Raw genomic sequence first — 14,687 nt, 5'->3', positions numbered from 1 at the left:
ATTGGGTGGGCAGTCTTTCTCTCAGAGTAGGAGGGTATTGCATGGGAGAAGAGTATTTCTTACCCATCGGCTGGGCAGTGTTTCTCTCAGAGTAGGAGGGTATTGCATGGGAGAAGAGTATTTCTTACCCATTGGATGGGCAGTCTTTCTCTCAGAGTAGGAGGGTATTGTATGGGAGAAGAGTATTTCTTACCCATCGGCTGGGCAGTCTTTCTCTCAGAGTAGGAGGGTATTGTATGGGAGAAGAGTATTTCTTACCCATTGGTGGGCAGTGTTTCTCTTAGGGTAGCAGGTTATTGCACGGGAGAAGAGTATTTATTACTCTTTGGTGGGCAGTGTTTCTCTCAGGGTGGCAGGTTATTGCACAGGAGAAGAGTATTTATTCCTCTTTGGTGGGTAGTTTCAGGTTAGCAGTACACACTGTGGTGCTTTCCCTACTGCATATTATGCACCAGACCCAAGTCTCTTGTTGGAGATTGTTTCTGTGAAAAGCCGCTATTAGACCTGATGTGATGTATGCGTTTCTTTAAGTAATTGGGCACATAAATGGCTGGGCACACAATTGTCATTTTCTGCAGGATTGTACAATGAGGTACAATTTCTTAAACAGTTCCACATTGCTTGTGTATAGTTATGTACTTAATTACCCGTGACTGCAAGCAATGAGACTCATTCTGCGCTCATGTGTTTCTCATAATGTCATATCCTCTTGCAGGTCAGATGCTACGTGACTTGCATCCCTAACCTCTGAGAAATCCTGGTGAATTGGGTCGTTGAAGATGAAGGTGTTTTAGTGATGTAGGGGACCCTCCACACCGTCTTTTGTTTAATGTTGCTTGCTGAATCTGCTTAGCAGTAGTCTTGAAACGATAAAAGTAAAACTGCTGATTGCCCTCATTCTGAGGAAGAGGCATGCTTATCCCTTGCATTAGCTGGTTTTGGACTGAACCAGCACCTTCCTGAGGAGTTCCCTTGCCCTGCAGCCTGAGGCTGTGGATGGTCTCGAGGTTCGTCGCTGTCCTGATTGGATAGTTTGGCCCTGCAGTGCTTGCTGCTGACTCTGGGTCTAGCTGCAGGTTTTGGTCATTTCACATCCTTATCCCCATCTCAAGGTCCTATGCTGCTTGAGGTGGCAGAATTTAGCAGTTTTCTAGATCATTCTGTTGGCAGTCGAAAGAAAATTATCAAGATTGAAGAAAAAGGCAAAGTGGAAATCTGCAGTTTCCTAATGCACGTGCCCAAACATTTCTACCTCCCGATGCAGTAATTTTAGGGCATACTAATTCATCAGGAGTTAAAAATGCGCACAAACCAAAAGCATGCGTAGAGGAAGCACTTAGTGCGCATAAAAACAGGATTTACTGTATGAACATAAATCCCCAGTACCAGAGCTCCTGTTTCTGGCTGTAGCGCTGGAGATGTTACTGCACCTCGGACCAGGTTCTCAGAAAACCCCAGGTAAACCAGCGCACCTGTCTCCATTGGGAGGAGATTAGCTAATTCCTTCCTCAACATTAAATTTACATTTGAGGGTGCTAACCCATGCACACATTGCTGCTATTTTATGCATAAAACTCCTTGCTTCATTGGGAGTGAAGTTTGTGCATTTATCTACGGGTTAAACTGTGCACTCCGCCTGGACCATGTGGTTACAGCAGCCTCCAAATCAGTGAAGAGTTGTAACTTGCACTCGGCTGCAGCTGGACCCACTGCAGACTGGTGCAAAGGCTCCCCCTATTGGTATTAAACAGAACTGCGGCTGTTTAACATCTGAAAATTAAATGCACGGAGGCATTGGTTAGAGCCAACCACTGATTTATCAGCCTGGCTAGGACTCCCAGCTAGTTCCAGGCTATCAGGGGCAGGTTGAGCTGCTCCTGCTTTCACAGTTTCTCTCAGGCTTGGCGCAGCACATCCTGCGTGAAATGGGGAGCCATACCAGTGTGGCGTCCTTCCTCTGAAGATGGGGGAGGGGGGGGATTCTCTTCCTGACCTGCGTTCACCGCCCTCGCTGGGTGTCCAGGCCTCGATTTGAACCTTTTCCCAAGCTGCACACTTCTGGCACTGTGTGGAGCTCCCGTGCATGCAGAAGAGCCAGAATCCAGCCCAGGCCGAGCTCTGTGATCCTCGGCAGCCCCCCCCTCCCCCCCTCTCATACTTGACCCGGGGATAGAGACGTAGAATCTGACAAGGGGTAGGGACCGTAAGAGCCAGGACAGGGCTCTGCCTGATTCCTTCCTGCTGAGCTACCACAGACCTCAGTTGCTTTCTGACTTTTCCTTGGCTTCTTTGCACCTCTAGGGATCTTCTGTGCTTAGCCCAGGCTCTCTTACTGGTTTTTCTCCCCACAACCACCACCACATTTCCTTCTGTTACGCCTGAGCCTATCCACTTTTGAATTGAAGTATTTGTAGTTAGGTTGCGTTTCCTCTGAATGCCACAGCAATGTCCAGCAGCAGATGGCAGATCAGCTTCTCATCCCTTGAGACAATCCTACTATTACTACTACTTAACATTTCTATAGCGCTACAGGACATGCGCAAGGCCGTGCAAACACTCAGAAAAGGCAGTCCCTGCGCCATAGAGCTTACAGTCTAATAAGACAAACATACAGGACGAGAGACTTGGTTAAAAGAAAGTTAGTCAAGACTAAAAGCAGACAATCGGGCCTAAGATTTAAAAGGCGGGTCTTCAGATGGGATTTAAACATGGTGAGGGAGGGGGCAGGACGCACCAGCTCAGGAAGACTCTTCCCAAGCACACGACGCAGCCAGGAGGAAAGCACGGAGGCGGGAGCCTGAAGTCCCCTCCCCAGTCTCCGGCCCATTCCCCTGATCCCGGTACTGGAACCGCTTCACCGGCATCATGATCAGGGGCGGTTCCAATGGAGATTTCGGATCCTGATGGATTTCGGCAGCGTGCACCCGGGTGCTTCTGGGTGCACGCTGCCAGCACCTGCAGCCAGCACCTGCAGCATTGGGAAAAAGAAGACCACCACGTACTTGCAGTTGGTTGAAATTACAACCTCTCCTTCGTGGTTATCGTGGCAATTTCCATGCTCGCTCCTGCTTTGCTGGAAGATTATAAAAATGACACCGGGCAGAGAGACAAATTTGCTAACTATAGCTTTGCAAAAATCAAAGGGTAAAAGAAAATGTCATTACAGCAGCAAAAAAAAAATAAAATTGGGAAGCCTGTTCTGCAGCCAAGACAGAGAGCAGAGCTGGGGGTGTCTCACTTTTAGAAGGTTTTGCTTTGCATTAAAAACGGAGAACTCTTGTGAGGTCAGGTCTCAGCCTCTCCCCAGCGCTCGGACAGAAGCGTTTCCCCTCTGCTCCCAGAATAAAGCCCTGCAGTGTGGTGCGTCCAGCAGGGCCAAGGGAAAATCACCATCCATAGTTATTGAACTTCTGAAATCCGCAGGAAAACATCGTTGCCAAGTCACGTTTTGGGTTTTTTTTCCCATTCATTAAGAAGCTGCCTGGTATAGAACCGAGTGCGGTCTGATCGATCACTAGTGCAGGTTAAACCCTGGCGCCAGCACGGCAGATAGAGCGCTATGGGGGCGGGGCCGACCAAGAAGGCCGTCCCCTCGAGCACCAACCATTGGGGGGCGCCAAAGAGCAGCCACGTGGATGCCCCACCTTGACCCCCTGCAAAGGTGCCCTCCGGCCCTCACCGAGAGTCTCGACACGCACCGGGCCAGCTCACGCTCCGTGGGCTCTCCGCCACGGACGCCCCTGCACTGAAGGACAACGAGAGCCGTGCACGCCCTTCTCCCCCCCCCGCAAGCACTGACAGCTCGCCAGCCATGCGGTAACCTGGTTCCTCACCTGCGGTGGCTTCCTCAGGCCGGCTCGCGGCTTTCTCTGCGCGGGGGGGAGCGCGCGAGCCCGTCTCGTGGGAGGCATAGGAGGCGCCGTGTGCGGTCCCAGGACCCTACGTCATGCCCCCGAGACCGGGGAACAGCGGAGCGAGGGGGGAGGGGGCTGGCGCAAGGCAGACCTTTCACCCAGGGCGCCGAATCCCCTTGCCGCCAGCCCCGCATGGGGGTCTGTGTTGAGCGGACAAGTCCACGTTGTCCAAACTCTCGCCTAGGACGGTGAAGGGAGCCCTCTCGTGCGTGCTTACGTTCTGGCAGTGGGAGTGCATCGTGGCCTAGGAAAGCCGGTTACCTGCCGGTCTGGCGCTCGCTCCCTCACTTTACTCGGGGTCCTGGCTTCTCGGACCCGTGCCGGATGCATGGGACGGCCTCGCGGGGCACGTGCTGCGGTAAGCACGGAGGATGCCCCGGCTGCACCAGAAATGGAGCTGGGCAGAACTGGACGGGCCTCACGGGCCGTATCCACCCGCATGGTTTGTGTGGCTATGTTAGGGTGCACGGGCTTCCGAGGCCACCTGCAGACGGGACACAAGTGGCATCAGATGCTGGGATCTGCGCGGTCTCTCCAGTAAGCGGTATCGCAGGCCACGCAGCGCTCGTTTTCTCTAGAGACTCGGAGGAGGCAGATTTAGGAACCAGGGCGCTCCCCCTGAGCTGGCAGGAGCGGGCGTGGGACACAGAAACCAGTTCATCCAGTCACTCCTGACCGGCCCAAAGCCGGTGAGGAAAGCCTTGGAAATAATTATCCACCCCTGCCTCCTGCAGAATGAGAGACGGTGGTGGTCGTGAAATACTTGGCCCTGTCCTGAGCACTTTCTATCCCTTTGCTCGTGAATTCCACCCTTTCCTTCGCTGTTCTGCGTTGTTTGCCCTTCCCCGCGACCTCCCATGCAGTCCCTGGTGGCGCCGCACAGCCCTGCAGCCCAGCGCATGCAGTAAGACTCGGGCACCCTGCAGGCGGATATTAATCACAAGACGATCGAGCCACCAGATGGCTCTCCGGTGTTTTAGAAACCTCCGCTTGGGGGAAATGGATTGGTTTTCCTTGAACAGTTATGTTCCCTGAAGCTGAGCCCCTTCTGCTGAAGGCCAAGCAAAATCTGTGGATTCTGAGGTGTAAGTGGAAGGTCTAATTGTATCTGCCCGGAGCAGGCACTTATTTGGGTAAATTGCTAGATAGAATCTTGCACTCTGCTTCTTTATCTGGGTTGTAGTATTTTCAGTATTTGCTGCTGCTTTCAGCCAGGCAGGCAACCACTGATCTCCTTGACAGTCCCAGAGCAATTGCAGGGAAACTTATCAGCTAGGGCCACCCTTGGGTGCTCCCCTGATCATGACATCAATCTATGAAACCAGATGTCTGGGTGTCAGGGGTTGCACTTGTGGATTTCTCTTCTGGGGACACACTGGGAGGTACTTCTGCGGATACCATGTCAGTCACAGATCAACTTGGGATTTGGATTGTAGCAAAATGACCAGATATATTCACAGGAAAGGTAAAACTCTAGTTTACTGAGAAACCATTGCAAACTCACAGAGGGAAATAAACTGTATACTACAGTCACTGATTGCAAATAAATATCTTCATTATTCATTGTGGATATCTCGATGATCAGACCTGTTTCCATTCTTTCTGCACCACCTTCTTGGCAGGAATGTACCTGAAGCGTCATCTAAGCCAAAGCCTTGAATAGAAGGAGAGAGGTTGAAGGAGCTGGTAAATACCATGCAGAGAGGGGAGAATTCCTAAAATCAGGAACAGACAATCCGCAGGAGATTCCATAGAGATCATTCTGGATCCAGTGCCAGATTTAGGAATACATTTTCCTAAACTATATCCACACAGCCTCAGATTATGAAGAGCCTGTAAAATACAAAAAAAAAAAAAAAGACTACATTTCAAGGTTTACAGTTTTTAGGTTCTGCTATAGGGCTTCTCGTGATTAGCTTGGGGGTCTCGATCCAACCCTGCCTGGATCCAGAGCTTTTGAACACCGGTAGCAAGTTTAGGACAACAGACTAGAGAAGGCAGACAGAAAATCTGCAGATGATGGCAAGTCGGGAGGACTTTCAAGCTCCTTGGAGGAGAGGATGAAAATTCAAAATGATCTTGACATCTTTTTTGTTTCTTTAAACTTTGTTCAGAGAATTGAGAGGTAACCCAGACGTTACACGGAGGATGGAAAGAGCTAGAAAACGCGTATAGGAAACTCAATCCGGCAGCAAAAGTAACCCCAGCAAAATGGAACATATTTCACACATTTTTATCTGTACCTTTGAAATGGGGACCTAAGCTATTTCGGGTATCAAAAAGCTTTTTAGCGGTGGCGTTTATGAGTTCTCTGAATTGCAGAACTTGCTGGCAACTTTGAAATCTGAAGAAAGGAAGGTCACGGGGATGCAGCTCCTTCTCACAGTCGCTAATTACCTGCCGGAAGGAAACATTTAATTCATAGGTGTCAGAGTGGGGTGGGCCACGGGAGCCACGTCCCAACCAAAATCTGGCCCTGCCCGTAGAATCGCTCTGGGCCGCACCGGCAGCGTCCTTTACCTCCGCAGCTCTGGGCTTGACTCGCAGAGGACTCTGCACAGCCCCGGGATTCAAAGCAGCAGTCAGTCCAGGGCAGCAGAGGAGGAGGAGGAGGATGCAGCCCCAGGCACCACTCTCCTCTTCCTGCCACTGATCAGCACGAGAGGGGGGGCATAGGACAGGCGAGGAGGGAGGGCGAGAGAGGCCTTCTGTCAATCGGCAGTAATTTCTCAGACATGAAGTACAGCTGCATTGTCCTATACTAAAACCCAGTTTTCGTCTGTCACGCTCCCAGAAATGGAGCATAGTGCCCCCACCCCTCGAGTCACTGCTCGGTGGCGTGGTTTGTTAGCGTCGACCGCAGACAGCCCCTGAGAAACATGATGGAGGTGGCCCGAGGAGCCTGGCGGCAGATCCTCTTCAGTCCTCTCGCCTGCTGTCTCCCTCTGCCAGGATGGGGGGATACTGAAGACACCAGTCGCTCGGTGATGGCAGCAGGAGGTTGCAGGGGGGGGAGTGAGCAGCCCAGAGGCAGCGTCAGCCCCCCCGAGGCTGTCAAGGTGTGTTTGAACTCTTCAGTCCGGTCGGTCGTTGTTGGTAGGTGAGAAGAATTTTTCTTGCTGGCCCGGAGTGACGAGGTGAACCTTTTACCTTTCCTGTCCTCACCGTGTGTGCTATGCCTGCCAAAGAACTACCCTGGAGCCACTGACCGAGTGTCCAGAAATTAAAGTCTTTACTGAAGGTCAGGCAGGTGCAATAGGGCACCATAAACCCAACCCACTTTAATTACACTGCACGGGTCTCTGGTACCAGGGACACGGAAACATCCACCCTCCAGAATTTGGCTAAGAGCAGGTCCCAGGTGGGCAAGGTGTCCTTGGTTGGGCAGGAAAACCCCTTCCAAAATTGGGAAAAGTCCTCAAAAAAAAAAAAAAAGGGGGTGGCCATTCCAGCAGCCTCTTAAAGGGGCCGATGCAATACAGTGCGCTCAGCCGAGAGCACCGTATAACCCACGCTCAGACGTGGGTTAAATAGGCACTGATCCACCCCCTAATGCAATAGGGGGATCAGCACCTATTTAACTCGCACCCGACGCTATTATAACTCGTTCACTCCGCATTCCAAAAAAAAAATGCATCTGATACGCACATTTAGCTCTCGGTTATTAACGCCTGCCTGGAGCGCTAATAGCTGAGCGCATGTAAAAGAAGTACAGAAAATACAGAAGTACAGAAAAGTACAGAAAATTGTAAAATTTAAAAAAAAAAAAAAAAGACCTCGGCAGAGGTTACCGGCGTCGGTTCTCCGTAACCGGCAGCCGCCACGGGTTCATGTTAGCGAGGAGGCGCTGGGGGGCGTGCAAGCGACCCTAGCGCCTCCTTGCTAATGCGACCCCCTAATTACAATATAGGATGGCGCCCCCCCCCCCGCGGACGCCATGCGCACGTTAAGAAAGCGGGCGCTGACTTTTCGGCGCCCGCTTTCCGTGCTTTTTTTTTTTTTGCATCGGCCCCCAAGGAAGGTCTGAACAGAATGGAGCCGCCCCCTCCTTACTAACCCATATCTCGCTAAAGCAAGGGGTAAGCAGGGCCACACACTGGCAGTGAGCCCGGGGCGGCCATCCCATAATCATTTTATATTGACGTTATGCATAGAATTACGGCAGTGGTCTTCCTCGGACAGGGGAGGGAAGATCCTACTTTTGAGTGTAATGTTCTGAGGTTTATTCATCCCATTGTGGTGTTGGGTACTTGTAATAGTCCCAGTTCGGCAGATCCCTGGGCCACACACACAGATGATTGTTTGGAAATAGTCAGGCCGGTCTTCTTTTTTTAATGTTCAAACTTTAGAGAAAAAGATTTTCAGGCTGGCTCGGGGGATTTTCACAGCCTCCATCCTGAAGAAGTTTAGTTCTGTGCAGGATTTTTTTTTTTTTTTTTTTGCACCCTTCCAAATTTCACAAAATTGAGGCCTGTACAAATTAGGAAACAAAAGCAGTAAGGTCTGTACATTGCGTGACTCGGAGCTGGACCTGAGACATGAAGCAGGCCGTTGCGGAGCCTGGGGGATTACATGAAGCTGTGATCTGGGGGGTACGCTGGAAATGCCAGGCTCTCTTTGGTATCCTATGCGTTGTTTCGCTGAGTTAAGCTGCAGGGAGCCAGCTGTTCAGCCCCTAACCTCAGTGCTATGACTCCTCTGTGCTTCCAGGAATGCACTCCCTGGAGTGGCGGTAACAAACCTAAGCAGAGGTGGTAGCCCTGCCTTGAGGTGCTGGCTTGGGCTGAAGGTGGAGGGGCCTGAAATGGCCCCCTTACTGAGAAACGTTGGCAGGTTCTGGGCATGCTGGGCACGCTGGTGGGAGAAGGTTTGAGAGATGGGTAGATAACTTCGGTGGGGGGGGGGGGGGAGTTGGAATTGCGTTGCATAAGGGATTTTGTGTGTGCATTTGCCTAAACTGAGTGAGAATCTCTGCTGGGCAGACCGGCTGGGTCATCATTTACCGTTTCCTGTGCTCCTGCGTCGTTTCCGCTGCTGTGCGGGTCTGAGTGGGAAGGAGCAGATGGAGCTGTAACTTTTGCTTGGAAAATAAACGGCAGGAGCCAGGCTGGTCCTAGAGAAAACTGCATACTGAGCGGGCTGAGATACCCTTTATCGGACCAGTCTGTGTGTGAGCTTTCAGGACCACCTGGGGTCCCATCTTCTGATGCAGTAAACAAACCCTTACAGTAAATTTGTTAATATTATTCTGTTTTCACTCCTGCGGGTCCTCTATTTTCACCTTTCAATGTATTTCATCTTGGTGTAGAGGGCTTTCCGTGGAAACAGTTTAACCACGCACCGTGTCAGTCATGTGACAGCGTCTGAGCCAATCTTTTTCAGCGGTGCGCCTAACCGTGAATTCCTGCACAAGACGTCTGATTTTTCACCCACGAGGCGCCCATGCAAACTGTGTTTGTATATCGGGTTGTTATATGATTAAATCAGTTTACCTTTTCCAAAACCGTGGCACAAAATTCTGCGCGTAGCATTTGAAAATTAAAGTCAGGAGCGTGCGTAGCGGAACGCTTCCTTTTTTTATTTTTATGCGCTGTGTCTTCCAGCACTGCACATCCTCTTCCGGGCACTCAGCCTCGCTGCGCACCCAGGTCCCAGCTGAGCTTTTGAACATTTATCCCGGCGCGCGTAGAAAACCTTTTTTTTTTTTTTTTTTAATCAGAAGGTCTGTGTTGGAGATAATGAAAAACTAATAACAGCTGAGCCTGGAAAAGATGTAATCCACTGAAGAATGAAAGTTCCCACCTGCACCCGGCAGCCGAGGTGCAGGGAGCGGAAGGTGTTCCCGCCGCATTACCAAGACGAGTCCGTGAAATCTGCTTTCTGAGACGTGGGCGCGCATGTTATCATTCACACCTGTTCTGCTGTGCGTGGAAGAGGGTGATGAAATGAAACGCTCAGACTGGGTGCGTATGCTGGTGTGTTTCGTCAGATGGCGGCACGTGCGCAATAGTAAACCATGCGTTAGCGAGTGCAGCCTCTGCCCGGTTGTGGCGGGCTCAGCCAGCTAATTCTTGTTTCACAACGCAACACTTTAATCTGCTAATGCACAGCACCACCAACCGTGCTGTCGAGGATCAATATTTTCCTCCTCGAGACGGAAGACTGTTAAGAGTCTGAAAGGTCATTGGGTAGTGATGGGAGTAGGTGTTTAGAAGCCAAGCATTTCCCTGCTTATTTTTTTATGCACTTTAGAATATTTGGTAGATATTTCCCTTCCATTATCACCCCCCCACCTCTCTCTCATATCCATGTCCATTACGTCCTCTTCCCCTCTTCTCCTGTGCTCCCCTGCCAGGGTAGAGGAGGAAAGCAGAGCAGGAAATCCAGGGCAGGCACAGGGAGTCGGGTGAATGCTGGGGGCAGCGGTGTTTTTCTGATATTTATCCAATAAATACTATGCTTTTATTTTTTTGGCCATGGCAGTGTTTTATCGGTATTTTTTAAAATCTAAGGACAGAAGTCCTAGATAATGAGCTAGTGACTCAGGTCCTTGCTTCGGGAACCCTATAATAATCATTCCTCTTGACACTAGTTGCCAGTCTCTGGAAAGTGGATGAATTTTATGAGGAAGGAAACTAAAATTATCCCCTAGAGCTGGTTTCACTATAGTATGGGGTGTCAAAGATTTCCTTTTCTAAGCTTTGTCAACTGAAACTTTAAGATAGAAAAGAATCTGTAGGCTTTGTTTATTGAAGAACGAATGATGCAGTTACGGAAAGGCATTACTGGAAGACTGTATAGTAAATCTAAATATATAAAGAAATAAATGTAGGGTCTTCCTTATTTGGGGGTTCAGTGATATGGAGGCTGATATTCAACACTAATTAACCGGATAAGAAGGGACTTATCCACCTAAGTGGCAGCGGCTGAAAATCAGGTCCCTTTCAGTGGCCGCCACTTAGCCAGATAAGTACTTATCTGGTTATCTGGTTAACATAGCCGGATAAGTACTGATATTCAGACTTATCTAGTTGTGTTAGCCAGATAAGTTAGACCTGCTCAATAGGACATCTAAAGTTAGCAGGACAAGACTTATCCAGCAAACTAGCGATTTCATCGGGTATATTCAGACATATAGCCATTCTGCTGAATATGGTTTGTAATTTAGTTGGGTAAGCCTTATCTGGCTAACTCTGAGCCCATGAGTGTTAAAGATGCATAATACTGTACTAAAGAGAATTATACAAATCGTTCATTGGATTCACTAATGTGAAGCACAAAATGGGAGAACCCTTCATGGGGCCCACACCATATGGCACCACTAGGACTCCAAATCCTGACTCACCTTTACAAAGTTTGAGTTTGGGGTGTGGACTGGACTTGCTGCTCTAATTCATCTCATCATAGTAACATAGTAGGTGATGATAGTTAAGGACCAGTTGACCCATCCAGTCTGCCCAGTTGCTACCCTTCTGCTTTTCTACCATTTTGGACAGACGAACACATAAATTCTCAAACTTAAACTAACATCAATTCCTCCCCCCGATATGCCTGCTACCCAAACCTCTCAACCCTGCTTCTACCAACGGCCTCTATATCCATCCCTCGCATTTTAAATTCTGTTACCGTGATGGCCTCCTCCACCTCTACTGGTTGACTGCTGGTAAGAGATGTTACCATTGGTTACTTCAGGTTGAGTTTGGGTTGAGGTACTGATCTCAAGGCTACCTCTGACAGTGTGACTGAATCAAGCAAACAGCATTGGTTGTTGGGTTTGGGCACACTAAATTGAGGCCTGGGGAACTTTTATAGGGTCCCTTGTGGTTTTTATAGCATAGTTGTAGGTTTTGTGCTTCAGGAGTTACAGGGGTTGCTGGGTTTAAAGGTGGGTGGGGATTAAAGGTTTTTAATGATGATCATCCGTAGGGTTGGAGCGGCTGGTTGGTTTGGGAGCTGGGGGGGGGTTTATGATTGTGCTGATTTTTTTATGTTTGATGTTATGAAAGGCAGAGTATTAAATAGCAAAATGCTTAAATAATGACCAGGACTGTATAATTGCATTTTTCTCATGCGGTTTATCGTAAAGATTATGGTACATGTGTTTTCATTTGTCTAATTAACTTCCTGGAAATTGCCTTCATGGTGAAGCAATGGTTTCCTCTACAGACTTCTTAGGGGCTCTGATTCAGCTCAGCTGGTACTAGGTCAATCACTAAAGACACACAAGATATGTCTTTTGAAAGTTTTTCCTCTGTGGTGCATGGCTAGCCCTTGGTTACAGGCATGTTTTGATTAAGAGCTGCACAGCTCTTTACAGAGCATTATTCATAATGAATGAACAAAGCATGTATGGATAGTACGGTAACTCCTTTTGAAATGAATGAAGAATTACTTGCTTTCACCCTGTGTGGAGGGTACTAAATCAGGTGGATAGGGCCTGATGACAGATTGTACGCACAAGGCCAGGAGCACTGCTGCCCAACGTCCGTGCTCCAGACCCTCAACCAGGCCTGTGTGTCAAGGGGGACCAAATTATGCAAAGTAACCCTGCTCACCATGGACCAAATTCGTGCAGATGAAGCTGGCCAATATTCACTGCAGATAGTCTGAAAATCAGAGGGGTTAGTGGCTCTCGCAGATCGGGGTAGTGACTTCCTGCATTAAAAATGCCTCAGTGGGCTGAGAATGCTAAAGGTTTAAAAATATAAGCAAGAACCTGCCAGATGGAAATCACTGCCAGCGTTACATCATATTGCTCAAATTAATATCGAGCTGGCTCTGTCCATCGATAATGTGATTAAAATCTGCAGTGTTACGCCAGAACGTAGGGAAGATGTCGCGAGGGCTGATGTACTAAGGCTTTTTCCTGCATTCTGTTTGTGTAGTAAATCAGTCCCTCTATCTGAGAGAAAAATGGGTGCTTAGAATAGCTATCACTTGACTGGGGAGCCAACGAGACGCACCGCTGCCTTTACGCCTGTCGTACGGCTCCTGCATGTGCTGCACAGTCGCTGCTCCGTACAGTCCTTGCGCTGGCTGACGGAGGGCGGCTTTCGTTTTTTCCTATAGGGGAAAGCCAAGCTTGAACGCGCGTGTGTCTAAAGTGATAAATGGTATCTAGGAGATCTCGAATGGTCGCTGTCTGCAGCGTCTCTGAAAGTAAAAGGTCATTTTTGCAGACTTTAATCCAACTGAGAGCACCTAGAACCTGCTGTTGGGTGGGTTACAGGTTAAACTTTTTTCCTTGCTTGGGTCTCGCCCTCCACTGGCCTTTTACGTAGAGAGCTCATATGGGTGCCACTTAAATATCACGTTTTGTTATGGTAGCAGCAGTACTATTATTGCTAGTCGGAGAAGTGTAACTCAGTCTAATACTTGTATACTTACCATTTTTATGGCACCGTTGGCGTATGCAGCACAATACAGAGCTGATACATATTCGGAAATGATAAATCCTTGCCAGAGGTGAAGCCAGAACTGAATTCTTTATTTTTTTTTGAGTGGGGAAGCACTGGAGAGGCACTGTGGGCAGTCCCCCATGCCACTCCTCCCCCCCCAAATTATGCATGTGCAGAGGGGAAGCACGCAGTCAACAAACGCAAACAATCCAATCAAAATGGCTTTTATATAGAAAGAGAAGACAAGACTATTATGGATTTTTTTCATTAGATAGAAATGGCCTACTTTGGAGGCTGTGACAATTTTTATTGGGCCAACGACAAAAAAAAAAATGTTCCCAGACATTTTTGTACAGGAATGGATCCGTTCCTCATGTATCTCACTGGGCTTGAAGAAGAAACCCCGGTCTCTGAAATCTCATATAAAACATCTGTGTGCACCATTTTTGTCTTTCCAGCAGATGAGACTGCAACCTATGAAATGTCCACCAGTGCGTCGGCAAACGTTCCTCAGCGCTGCATACGACGTGTGGTGCTATAGAAATGTTAAGTAGTAGTCATCTCATTACGATGACATAATACTGTCCTGTAATTTCTGAATTCCACATTCCTGAGAGGGTTACATATAGCAGCAATGAAGCATGGATTGGCTTAGCCACTGACTAATAATTACTCAGAATATGGCAAAACCAAAGGAAGGATCACCGATTTCCCACTCGGCTCTTCGTCTTCTCGCAAGAAACGGGAAGATCAAAGATGACGTTCTTATCGTTGTTCACCAGTTTGTAGGACTTCAGTAATAAACCCACATGCGACATGGCCGGCATGAAACTGAAGCACCCAGGGCTCCTTCTTTTTCTTAACCTCGGCGAGTCACCGCCATGTAAGTCCATGGCTAACCAGCCACGCCAGCGAACATAATATCTAAGCGCTGTGCATAAATGTGAAAATAGAAGTGTTCAAACTCTCTCACTGGGATTTTACACTCACAAGCTTGGCACCAGTCTTCAAAGCACTGAGAGGAGAGGATCATCTTGCTGGTGGCTGAAAAGGATCAGTAAGTACTGCTTGGGGAGATTTTCAAAACGTTAAAGTATTGGGGAGAAGTAAACTATTAGGGTATATTATATAGTGTGTTAGTGTGTCTGTACTGAATAGCTAGTCAGAGGGCAGGCTAAAAACAGAAGTTTGAGTGTTTGTATAAATTGGTAGTCAGAAAGGCAGGCAAAAAACCAGGAGTTTGTGTGTTTGTATTTTTTAACCCTCCCACCCACCTCTAGCTCATCCTTTAATTTATAGGCAGGTGACACTTTCATACTAAAAAATAAATAAATAAAAAGTATTCAGCCTTTTAACTTAGATTCTGAAATTCCCC

General features: G+C 48.6%; 1 protein-coding gene across 3 annotated transcripts in view; it reads left to right on the top strand.

The window, feature by feature from the left end:
* The window catches only part of CAMK1D (calcium/calmodulin dependent protein kinase ID), a 385,522-nt gene that overhangs the window by 268,241 nt on the left and 102,594 nt on the right, over positions 1-14,687 (top strand). The window contains exon 1 of one of the 3 annotated variants that reach the window (XM_029615126.1): positions 3,659-3,816. The exons of the other annotated variants lie outside the window; for them this stretch is intronic. The gene's annotated coding sequence lies outside the window, so the exon portion shown is untranslated. Of the gene's footprint in view, positions 1-3,658; positions 3,817-14,687 lie in introns of those variants that run through there. 3 annotated transcript variants of the gene reach the window in all.

Source organism: Rhinatrema bivittatum, chromosome 9, assembly GCF_901001135.1.
Source record: "Rhinatrema bivittatum chromosome 9, aRhiBiv1.1, whole genome shotgun sequence".
NCBI lineage: Eukaryota > Metazoa > Chordata > Amphibia > Gymnophiona > Rhinatrematidae > Rhinatrema > Rhinatrema bivittatum.
This window is presented reverse-complemented; position numbering and strand designations above follow the sequence as displayed.